Here is a 12,701-nt window from a genome sequence, read left to right as displayed (position 1 = left end):
GCTACAGAAATGCATTGTACTGCAGAAATACGCTGGGCAGACACACTTAGCCATTCCAAAACTTAAGAGTTCTCATCCGTATTGCTTTGCAAGTTAGTATTATGGAAAGTTTTTCCTGCCTACAGTGTCAGCATTTGCTCCTCCACCTCTTGAATCATCCACTCAGTAGCATTCTTAATAAACACCTGATTTTCTTTCTGTCTTTCCTTTTGCCTTCCCTCCTTGGGTTCCCTTTTCTCTGCTTTGGAGAAGTGCAGTACCTCCCAGAACATGCTGCTTTTTTTCGGTCTTGGGCACTTTCTTACCTGGTGGAGATGCTTGCCTGATGTGCGTGAGGTATTTCTCAAAAATACCTTCTGCTGAAGCACAAGGAAAAATGCATGATTAAGTTCATGCGAGGGATGTGAATGGGTAAACAGTTAACCAGTTCCCAAGTAAGCTTCACCCTTACCAGATGATGCTTACACGGTACTGGTCAACCAGTTCCCTGGGAGCAGTCCCCCCGCCCAAGGCCTGTCCCTGGAAGCCAGCTCCATGTTGGGCTGGGCATAGGAACCCTGCAGGCTGGGAGCTGCTCCAGCTGGGCTGGAGTGATTTTCCCACCCAGGATTCCGCTTAGTTGGTTAACTGGTTAAACATTAGGTTAACCTAACGTTTAACTAGTTAACTGATTCATCGGAGTTTTACATCCCTAGTTCATGCAGACTGTTGAAACATTTCAGTAAAATACACCGCTGGTGATGTAGCAGTCACTTTCTCACTGACGTTTGGCACGCACACCTCCCAGCCAATGCCCACAGCATGGAGAGTGTTGGCTGGGGGTGGGGAAAAGAGCACTCTGCAAGGGTTGCAGTACAGCTGACTAGGGGGAAATGTTCTAACATTCTCCCACAGTTCTCCACAGGCAGGGGTCATTGTAGCAGACCTCTCACTACTGAGGGTAAGCAGGGAAGTGAGGGTACATCTACTGCATGCTTGTGGCTTCCACCCTGGTCCCAGTGCTGGTTGCCTGTGTGCTGCTTGGTTCCCTGCACAAGTGCTTGTCGAATGGTATGTAAAGTTTCCTGCAGTGAAGGAAAGGAAGAGAGCAGCTCTGGCAAAGGAATTGTCAGAGGAGGTTTGCCAAGTACTTCCAGGAAACTCCGAGCAATCTCTGGAGGATTTCCATGGGATCTCAGCGTGCATCAATACCCTTTGCAGCTAATAAGTACGATGGAAGAGGGAAATGTCCAGCACTTGGAAACACAGCCAGCCTTGTACGTTTCGAGAACCTGAACACACCTATTCGCTACACAAACCATAGCCACTTCCCAGGCATCTTCTCTCCTGCTGCTTGCTCTCTGGAGAACAACTGCTCAGTCTGGATAAACACCTCCAGAGTGGCAGACAGTTCCTGGCTGCCTGCCCCACCTGAGCAATCCCACCTGGAGCTCCACATCATCTAACCTCTTGATCAATGACTTTGTCCTCCGCATTAGGTCCTCTTTCCACTGCCTACAGAAGTATCTACGAGGCTCTTGGCAGTGAAGGTGAAAAACTTTGCATAAGCTCCAGAGTTTCTCTTCGTCTCCAACAGAAGCCACTCCAGTCAAAGATAGTTCCTCATCCATCTTTGTGCTCCAATCCTGGAACATGCATAGGTACAACGCCACCACCTATCCCCTTAGGTGGTCATTTAAAACGTACTCCACTGTGCTTCTCAGTGAATGCTGAGAGGGGAGACCAGTGTTTTAAAACTGGGGATCCTGACCCAAGAGGGAGTTGCAGGATCACAAGGTTATTTTAGTGGGGTGGGGGTGTCACAGTATTGCCACCCTTATTTCTGCATTGCTCCCTTCAGAGCTGCGCAACTGGAGAGCAGTGGTTGTAATGTTGAATCAGGTACCTGCTCTGAAGGCAGCACCCCACCAGCAGCAGTGCAGAAGTAATGGTGGTAATACCATACCTGGCAATACCATACCATACCATACCACAGACTGGCAAGTTTTTCCGCAAAATCATCTTTTGCGGAAAAACTTGCCAGCTGTCTACACTGGCCATTTGAATTTCCGTAAGAACACTGACGATCTCATTTAAGATTGTCGGTGTTCTTGCGGAAATACTGTGCTGCTCCCGTTCGGGCAAAAGCCCTCTTGCACAAATGATTTGCGCGAGAGGGCCAGTGTAAACAGCACAGTACCGTTTTCCGCCAAAAAGCCCCGATCGTGAAAATGGCGATCGGGGCTTTTTTGCGGAAAAGCGCGTCTAGATTGGCCACGGACGCTTTTCCACAAAACGTGCTTTTGCGGAAAAGCATCCTGCCAATCTAGACGTGCTTTTCCAAAAATGCTTTTAACGGAAAACTTTTCCGTTAAAAGCATTTCCGGAAAATCATGCCAGTCTAGACGTAGCCTATCCGTGTCATCCTTTCTGCAGTTTTCAGAGCTGGGTAGCCAAAGAGTGGTGGCTGCTGACTGAGGGACCAGATCTGCAGGCAGCAGCACAGACGTAAAGGTGGCAACACCATACCAGGCCACTGTTCCTTCAGCGCAGCTGCTGGCAGTAGCTCTGCCCTCAGAGCTGGGCTCCTGGCCAACAGCCACCATTCTCTAGCTGCCCCGCTCTGAAGGCAGTGCGGCTGCCCAGAACTGTGCAGAAATAAGAGTAGCAGGCCCACAACTCTCATACAATAACCTAGCAACTCCCACACACATAATTCCTTTTTGGGTCAGGACCCCACAATCACACCCTGACATTTAAGATTTCAATAGCTGAAATAATGAAATTTACCGTATTTTAAATTATATGACTGAAACTGACCAAAATGAATGGTGAATTTGATATGGCCCTATGCATGACAAAGGGCTTGCGCAGTCATATTTGGAAAGCTGGGGTATGGCTGGTTGGACTTGGCCTGCATAATGCAGTGTAGATGCTTGAGTCCCAGTCTAGGCTGAAGGATTGAACAATTCCTAAACTGGGTAACAAATGAATGTAAATCTCACATTGAGGGTTTGTTAACTTGAGTTGTACTAGCCATGGGCTTACCGTATTTTCCGGCGTATAAGGCGACTGGGTGTATAAGACGACCCCCTAATTTATTAGTTAAAAGATAGGTTTTCGTCTTATACTCGCCGTATAAGACTACCCCCCTTAAGAGGCCAACCGGCAGCGCCCCAGCGCCCCTCCGCCTCCCCAGCTTTGCTCCCGGTATCCCTGGTCTGCTGGAGACGGTCCCCAGCAGACCAGGGGCACTGGGAGCAAAGCCGAAGCGGCGGCGGGGTGCCGCGCTTCTGAGGCTTTGCTCTGGCAAAGCCTCAGAGGCGCGGGACCCCGCCGCTGCTGCGGCTTTGCTCCCAGTGCCTCTGGTCTGCTGGGGACCGTCTCCAGCAGACCAGGGACACCGGGAGCAAAGCCTCTGAGGACGCCGGCAGCGGGACAGCTGCGGCGTGCCTGGGCTGCCCCACTGCCGGAGCCCCTCCACGGCTTTGCTCTGCGTCTTCCTGGTCTGCAGACCAGGGAGACGCGGAGCAGCTTTTCTCGCCCCGGAGTACAGGCGTGGCGGGACTGCGAGGTCCCGCAGTCTGTGTCCTCCGGGGCGAGAAAAGCCCCATTCGTACCTGCAAGTCAGGGACTGCCTGTATACCTGGCGTATAAGACGACCCCCGATTTTTGGGGGATGTTTTTTAGCATAAAAAGTCGTCTTATACGCCGGAATATACGGTATGTTGCAATATAGAGATGTCCTCTGAGTTCCTTTTCGAGATCTGAAGAAAAGCTCTGTGTAGTTTAAAAACCTGTCTCTTTCTCAAATGAGGCTGGTCCAAGTAAAAAGAATTTACATTCCTGACCTCGTGTTCCTAATATGTATTGGTATCAGTTATGACCAAATATAAATGTTAGTATTGACCGAACAACGACGATTTAAAATACGACTTTGGTGATCTTGTTTGGGTAAAATAAATCCTTTCCCAACTTTCATATAAAAAGATGTCCTAGATCTGCTCTGAACAATTTTAGCCTACTGAGAAATAAAACATCTCTTCTCCTTTATTTTTCATCTTCACATACCTTTTTTTGCTTCCTTGGTTTCCTGCTGAGGCTGTAAGATAAAGTGTTGAAACATTTCAAGAACGGCTGTTCTGTAGATGATAGAGGTTCAGATAGTTTGGATAGGCATTTGACCTGTGGGTTGCTTATCTGAAGTGAACCTCTTGGTGCTCTTCCATATCTAGAAGAGGAGGGAGCCCTAGTGCGAGGCCTGTGGAATTAAGATTTATATCTGAATGTGTTGAACTTTTAGACGTGTATGGGGGCTTGGTTCAGATGCACCAGTTTAAAAATGCACAAACATTTACAGGGAAGGCATTGAGGGAAAATAGCATAGCTAAAATCTGTAGTGTTTTAATGTGATAGTAAGATCTCTTGCTTTCAGTTCAATATAAGAACACTAGTAAGAAAACAACAAACTAGGTTCTATCTAATATACACTTGTCTATTGTTATGACTGGCTATTGAAAGTGAAATAAACTGTATTTGAGGGTAAAATAACATATGTGAAGATTAAAATAAACATTGGCTGGAACACTTCTAAATCTTAGGCCTCCCCCTCTTCTATTTGCTCTTCTTTAATATAGCCATTTCCACTTACTTTGAGACAATGGCAAACAAATCCAATCTAAGCTGAGGAGGTTAGCCTTCATGCAGTCCAATTTATTCAGGGTCTTGGTTAGCAATGAACCTTTCCTGATTCACACCACTCGAGGATTACAGATGTTAAAACATTTTTTTTGTAAATGTGTAACTGCTGAAATTTTCAGCAGTTACATTTTACGTGTGAAGGGAGGCGGCTCGCTGTGAGCCAGTGCACATGCGAGCAACAGCTTCTACCTGCTCCCCCGGCAAGCGTTGCTGCCTCTGATACAGAGGCAGCAATGCGGGGGGGGGGGGGGAGAGCCTGGTATGTAACCATCAAGATTAACCAATGAGCCCAGGGTCATGGAATTTCATGAGATTCTGCAATTTTTTTCAGCTTTTCAAACAGTACTGAACATGAAAGCTGCCTCATAATTGAGAGGGTTTCTACATCAGGCTGTTATGGAGTTTGCAATAGCAATGTATGCCTTTTGTAAAGAGCACTGAGGAAGTAACTTGTTACAACAACTCTTACAGGTCCTACTGAAAAGCAATCCAACTGAAAGCATAGGACCCACTATGATCAAGGAGGAGCTTTGTCATGCTATGTATTCCTGAGTGCTATCTGTTGGCACTTTATCCATTAAATAGCTATTTAGTAGAGCTGGTCAAAAATCATCTGATAGAACAGTTTTCTCAAACTTTTCAGGGGAAATTATGAAAGTGTTTCATTTAGCCTTTATCAGTATGATGTTTATATGATTGAATATAATATAAAATGATGAACTTGAAACAAAATATTTTGACCTTGTCTAAACAAAACGTTTCAATAAGATTAAAACAAAATACATTTTGGGATATTTTGTTTTTTCAAAATAGTCCTGAGATTTCAATTTATTTTTGTTACATTTCTGGACAAAACCAATTTTTGAATATCCCAGGGGATTGAAATTTGTAATTTCCATTGATTGTACTATGTATGTGTACATAAATATCTTGAAGTATAAACCACTCCTATAACACTTCCCAGTGTGCCCCAACAGGGAATAGGGCAATCTATTTATGCCGGGCTTGTTGGCTTTTGAAGTAAGAAGCTTCGAAGTTTTTGTCAGACAAGAGACTCAATTTTGTGTTTTTTAAATGAAAGATGGAACACAAAGTGGCATCCACCACAAGAAAGTGCTGGTTTGCTAAGTCACTTTCCACCCTATGCCATGATTCATAGCATATTTGCTTTAGATCAGTGTTAAACTGTATTTTGTGGCACACCAGTGTGCCGCAGAGAACTACTGATTTCAAAATAGCTGCCCTTAAAATCCTTGGTGTTCCTCATTTAAAAAAAATATTGTTTGGTGTTCCTCGGTCTTAAAAAGTTTAAGAAACACTGTTATAGACTGTGGAACCTAAGGGAGAAAACAGTAAGCGCTGCTTCTATCCAACCAGCACTGGAAAATGTTACACAGGCACTCTCTTAGATTGTCTTCCCAGGTTAGCACAGTAGTCTGCTTAATAGTAAACCTGAATAAAAATGTGTCTTTTCAGTTAGAAGTCTGTGTCCTGTCATTCTATCATTTGTGCTGCTAGCTGATTATAGGCAAAAGAAATTATAGGTTGGGTTCAGGCCTCTTTAAAAATGTGTGCTATTCTCTTTATAAATCCTTCGCTGTATTATGTAAAACTTATTCATGTCTGCCCAGAGGGCAGTGATAAATGGCTTCCTAGATCAAAGGCTTGGATTACATTAATAAAGAAACTAGCTTCATTTCTGGTAATACCTGTAAGGATATTATTAATTAGCAACAGCAATGAAGGGGGGAATAGAGTGAACAGTGTATGCTGTTTCATTTTGGGAAACACTATCCTATAGAAATTTACCAAATAATTTAAAATTAATCTGGATACAAAGCAGATCAATAATGACTAAATTGCATGGAAAACATTTCAGTGCAATAAGACCCGATATTTTGCAAAGAATATGAATTTAGTATAGATAGTAGAGACTGAAATCTTCTCATCTGTACAACTGTGTGTCTGCACTTTTTCTTGGACTCAGTTATATGGGGATAATTTAATTCATCGCTAATGCCAGTTCTTCATTAATATGACACTTTTTAGGTTTTATGGTATGAGTCCTGGTGGGTGATGTATATTCCTGCCCCAGGCTATGGATGTTTATTGCCATTTAAATATCTATGGCTTCTCTCCCATTAGCTCCACTGTGTCTGTACTTTGTCATCCTTAATTTACTTTGGAATCAAGGTTCCCTCTAAACCAGTGTTTCTCAACCATTTTTGTATAAAGTACCCCTTTAAAAAAATTGTAAATACCCCCACTACCTACAGTTTTCAGACACACACTTTTTTTTTAAACAACTTAATCGCAGCTGGGCGTGCAATGACATTTTTGGGTGTAAAAAGTACAAAAATAACAAAGTGCTGTAAAACTTAAAACAAAAATTCAGTTTTCTCCAAATTTCAGTTGTTGACGTACCCCTCAGGGTACTTGTACCACTGGTTGGGGAAACACTGCTCTAAACCAGTGGTTTGCAGACTATAGGTCATGACCCAGAACTGGGCGGCAGAATGTCAGCCACTGGTCTTGCTGCTGCAGGGTGATCAGGTGACCAGTGGGGGTGCTAAGGCAGCTCTGCCTGTCCTGGCACCGCAGACTGTGCTGTGCCCCAGAAACGGCTGGCAACAGGCCCAGCTCCTAGTGGGAGAGGGTTCCACACGCTGCCCCTGCCTTGAGCATTAGCTCCACCCTCCCATTGCCTGGGGACCTGCTGCTGGCTGCTTTTGGGGCACAGCATGGTCTGCAGTGCCATGAAAGGCAGGAATCCTGCTGCACTACTGACCAGGAGTTGCTCAATGAAGCCCCTTCTGCCCTAGCCCAGCCTCCTCCCGCCCCCACCCTCCCCCAAAACTGGAGCTCCCTTCTACACACCAAAGCTCTCAGCCTCACCCTGGAGCCTGCACTCTAGTCAAATTATGTTGGGGTCACGGCCATCAACAATTTTCTTCAACTGGGTCATGAGGGGAAAAAGGTGAAAACCACTGCTCTAAGGTGCACGACAGCATGAGCCTGGCTCAGGACTCTGTGCATGAAGCTGCCTGCGTAGGGGAGTGGCACGTTTCCTCAGTGACAGCAGCTGCTCCCTGCTGAGGAGAGAACAAGGAGTCTCTCCCAGCTGGTAGAGAGGGAGGAGATGGAGATCCATGGTGTTCTGGGCAGCATTAAGGGCTGCTGCCTTGCACTCCACCCCTTCCACTGGAGGCCCTACCCCTTCCAGAAGCATTGAGACACCTTGCCCTAGGGTACATGGCGGTGGTTGGCCCTGCTGCTCACAGTGCTCTCCCAGGTTCGCTCAAATCGGGAGTGGTAGGCCCACGTCTGTGGTAATACGGCCCTTCAATTTCCATGACTATTGAGTCTTAGAACCTCTGCTCAGACTGCCAACGAGGGTGCCACATAGTGGCTTCTCCACGCCCTAAGGGGAGTTCCCACTGAGGGAGGGCTGAAGGTTTTGGTGCTATAGCTCCCTTCCCTTGTGATTTCCACAGGGTGTGGGGGCATCTTAAAAACCCACCCAAGATCAGCACGTCCCCTGGCACATCCCAGTCACTGCAGCCCTCTCCCCCGACAGTTCTGCCTGCTTCATGGACTGATCTTGCTCCTCTAACTCCTCGCCACTACCACATCCCCACCTGGGAATAATATGCCATGGAACCCACCACAGATCTTGGTGAATTTGCCCTCCCACCCCCAGTCATGTATGAAGTGCTCTCAAAACTCCATAGTAAATGAGTCAAATTCACCCCCACTGGTGCTGGGCCAGCATAGCCCCTCATTTCCACTATCCCCTTCACCCTAGCCTCATGGGGTCTGTTGGGCAGAAGCAACTTAAAATTACATTTGAATCCCAATGGGGGAGATTTCATAAATATGCTGACCACATCTGACCATCCTAGTGGTACTTTCCTGCCTTACCAGTGCCGCTTGCTTTTTTGGGACAGAGCCAGGGTTCTGGCCATGCTCCCAACAGTCCCTTCCTCTCTTTTAGACCTTGTACCACACAGTGCAGTCTGACTTGATTTAAACTGGCCTAAAGCTGGAATTGTGTGTGAAAAGGGAGTAGAACCTAAAACTTTGTGGCTGGCTGGCTGAAAAACAAGAGTTCTATTTTGTGAAAATTTGAGGCATCAGAATTTTTGTTTTTATTTTGCACCTGGATGAAATTGAGGCCTCTCAGAATTGAGACTTCTACCTAGTTCTCCAAACCGCTCTAGCCATTATGCTGTGGAGTTAGGCTATGTCTAGACTACAGGCTTCTTTTGGAAGAACCTTTTTTTGGAAGAGATCTTCTGAAAAAACTTCTTCCAAAAGAGAGCGTCCACACACCAAAGCACATCGAAAAAGTGATCTGCTTTTTGAACAGATAGCGTCCACACTGAATGGAGGCTATCTCGCATTTAAACTGTGATTACTATGAATGGAGTGGCCACCAGGGCACCTGTGCTTTTTCCTCTTCTTTTGAAAGAGCTCCCTCTTCCCCGTTCACACGCCTTTTTCCAAAAGAGCTCTTTCAGAAAAAGGCTTCTTCCTCATAGATAGAAGGTTTTTCCGGCATTGGTAATTCTCTGTTCTTTTGATTTTCTTTCGGAAGAATGCGACTGCAGTGTGATGTAATTGAAGGAGTCTTTTTCGGGAAAAAAGCCATTTTTCCGACAAAACTCTGTAGTGTAGACATACTCTATGTCTCTCCTTTTCAGTTTCTCCTGTTGGAGACTGTTCAATTTTGCATAAGTAATTAAATATTCATCGATCAGGAGAGACCATCTGAGGCCTGGTCTATGCTTAAAATTTTAGTTGATATATCTGTAGCCCCTAGGTATAAGAAAAAGGTGCACCTTTGTGCTCTGTAGGGATGCTAACCTATTGCAGACATAGCTAGGTTGACGGAAAAAATATTTCCATTGACCTAGCTACCATGAGCTTGAGAGAGTATTCCTGCAGTGATGAAAAGACCCTCTCTGTCTTTGTAACGTGCATTTACGCTACAGGGTTTTTCTGGCTTCGCTACAGAGCTGTAGCTATGCCACCTTGCTTCCTTTGGCATAGATATAGCTGCACTGCTTTGAATAACACAAAGCAGAGTTTCAGATTTGCGAAGCTGGGTATTTTATGTAGATGAGTCCTCTTCAGCACTGTGACTCTTAAGTCAGAAAACCCAATTTCACAATTCATAGCCAGAAGGTATTCTGACTTTTTTAATTTTCAGATTGTTGGGCTGAGTGTTTCTTGAATACAAAATTCCCATAATTTAAAGACTTCTTTTTCACTATTCCCTAATCAAGAGATATTGGATTGGAAAAAAAAGATGTGGTAGGGATTCTTATTTTCCAGCAGTTTTTGTTGCACTGATATTATTAATTTCAATGTTACATTTCCATGGTTTATGCTATATTTGTTGCCCTTGCATATTTGGTGAATTGTTCTCTTTATGTATTATGACTAAGATTTTTTTTTAAAAGTGACAAAACAAAAACAATGAGGTGTCCTGTGGCACTTTAGAGACTGAAAGATTAATTAGGGCATAAGCTTTGGTGGGAAAAACCCCACTTTAACTTTTTGAATAAATGTCTACAATCGTTCTCTGACCCTTCCCCCCCAATAATTTCCTACAACTGTTAAAATGAAAATCCATTAAACTGGAAAAGATGCTTAAAAATAAACATTGATATTATCTGTTGAAATTATTTAAAACATCAAATTCTACCAAGCTTAATTATAGGTCCATGGAATTAGGTCAGAAATAGTTTCTTCTGTTTGACTTACATGTAAGCAAAGGGTAACGTGCAGTAAAACATGTCAAAATACAGGTGCTGTTGTACAATAGTTCACGTATACCAGACAAGATTGCCAGGTAGAGTTGCCATCTATAGCTTTTTGAAACTTAAATTAACCAAGATGTATATGAGTTATTTAGTGAATTGAGAGGGATTCCTAGGATTTATATGTTGAATATTGAGTGCTAAGCATTGTGTAAAACTGATTTTTTCCCCCTTAAAAACAGTTTCTGGTAAGACTTTGAGTCACTAGATTTTCACTGGCTGCAAATGTTCCTTAATCTGAAATAGTATTTGTATTTTAAAATCCAAATACTATTTGCATAGTGTCTCTGATTTACAGATGTCAAATCACGATCAATCATTTAACCTAACTTTTAACCGGTTAACCCAGCGTTCAACCAATTTAACTGACTAAGTGGTCGAATCCCAGCTCCCAACCCTGTGTGGGACTGGCCACTGGCCGGCCCCCGGTCCCAACTCCTGCCATGCAGGGGCCCAGTGGGGCTGGAGCAGCCCTCTGCCCACAGTAAGCCACCAATGGGAAGCAGGGGAGGATGCTTCTGGGGAAACAGGTAACTGGTACCTGGTAAGTATCATCCAGTAAAGGTGGTGGTTTCTGGGTGGCTGGTTAACTGGCTTTCTGTTCACACCCCTATTCTGACTGCAAAGTAGAAAATGAGGTAACTTTTCCTGAATGCATCTCTTACGGTTTTAATGGGGTCAGGGACATGTGCATCAGAAAGTTTGGAAGGTTTTTGATCCTTGTTTTAATCTTCTCCTTCCTTGCATCTTCGTTGCCTAGCTTTTCATGCCCCTTCTGTTTCTCTGTCTGCTATAGATATTCATCCACACCAGTCTTGTCCTTCATCTCTCTCTTTTGTTCCCCTGTCTGCACCCTCAATACGCTGTCAAAATCCAGCACTCTCCTGTGATGCAGGAGAGGCCCCTGGCTCTATCTGAGCCAGGAATTGCCTGCAGATGGTGGCGTTGTAGCCAAATTGTCTGTAGGTTCACTGTCCGCAGCACTGCCCGGAGTTTTGTCTGTGTGGATTTGATTCTGTGTAAATGACCCAAGGAGTGCGGTCCTTGGGAAAGGTCATGGAGGGCAAAGTGGCAACATTGCGGTATCACAGGTATGGGGCTGGTCTCTGAAGTTCATTTATGCTTATTTATCTTACTCTCTATTTCACCAGCTTATCTGGCTGGTTCCTGGAGTATACCAAACCAGGAAAAAACATGGTTTTCTGTACAACAGGCAATGACATGCCCTAAACATTGAGACATTGTGATTTCCTTGTTGATTTATTGAATTGTGATTGCGTTATTCATTCATCTTAACGCAAGAGCTATGGACATAGTAAGAGCTATGGACACAGTGAACAAAGGTCAGCAAGGTTTTGGGGAACAATGAGTAAGGAATTCAGCTCTTTTTGGGTGAGAGAGAGGAGCAATAGAGTGTCAGCCTGCAGTGGAGAAGATTCAGTGGCAAGTGTTGTACAGGTCTAGCAAAAATGCCCTGCACGCCATGCTTTATGTGCTTTATGAAAATTGGCCTTTGGATATAAATATGCGTAACTTGAAGATGCTTTATGCCAAACAGATCATGTAACCTATCAATTTTAATGTCACAATATGCTGAATGTATATATTCTATTTTTGTGCATGTATCATTCTTTTATGTGAAGTTAGAAATGTGAAGTGTGGCTCTCTTTTTATAATTCTGAATGTGCTAATGAGGGCCATTACTGATATCTTAGAAACATGGGTGTCCAGTAAGCTTAGGCAGAGGAAAGAATTTTCCTTCCCAAATTGCTAGGCATGGCCCCATTCGCACTCTGCCCCCAGAACACCTGCTGTAGGCCTCCTCCCTGGCGTTCCAGAGCTGGGTCTGCTCTGCATGCCTTCCTCCCTCCCCTAGTGCTCCAGGGCTGTGGGGGCTGGAGCTAGCACACACTCTCCTGTCTACCACCCCTCCCCGTGGTTGGGGGAGGAGGGCACGTGCATGGTGCGCTGCCCTGCCTCCCCATGGAGAGAGGGGGTGGTGCCTCATTAGAAGGGGTGGTGCTGGAGGTGGGGCTGGAGGCTTGCCTCCCCCAGCCCTACTTTCACCGACCACTTATGCCTAGAAACGTAACGACTCAGTACTCAAATGAATGAACTGTGACCAGGCTTGTTTGGGTTTATAGGACAAACTGGTTGGTCTAGAAAGACGTGTGAGCATGCCACCTAGTATTGGAA

General features: G+C 44.8%; 1 protein-coding gene across 9 annotated transcripts in view; it reads left to right on the top strand.

Annotated features, from left to right (window-relative positions):
* BICD1 (BICD cargo adaptor 1) overlaps nucleotides 1-12,701 on the top strand; it is a 228,458-nt gene that overhangs the window by 42,195 nt on the left and 173,562 nt on the right. The window lies entirely within an intron of this gene.

Source organism: Pelodiscus sinensis, chromosome 1 (genome assembly GCF_049634645.1).
Source record: "Pelodiscus sinensis isolate JC-2024 chromosome 1, ASM4963464v1, whole genome shotgun sequence".
NCBI classification, from domain to species: Eukaryota; Metazoa; Chordata; order Testudines; family Trionychidae; genus Pelodiscus; species Pelodiscus sinensis.
The sequence above is the reverse complement of the archived record's forward strand: the minus strand, read 5'-3'. Positions and strand labels throughout refer to the sequence as shown.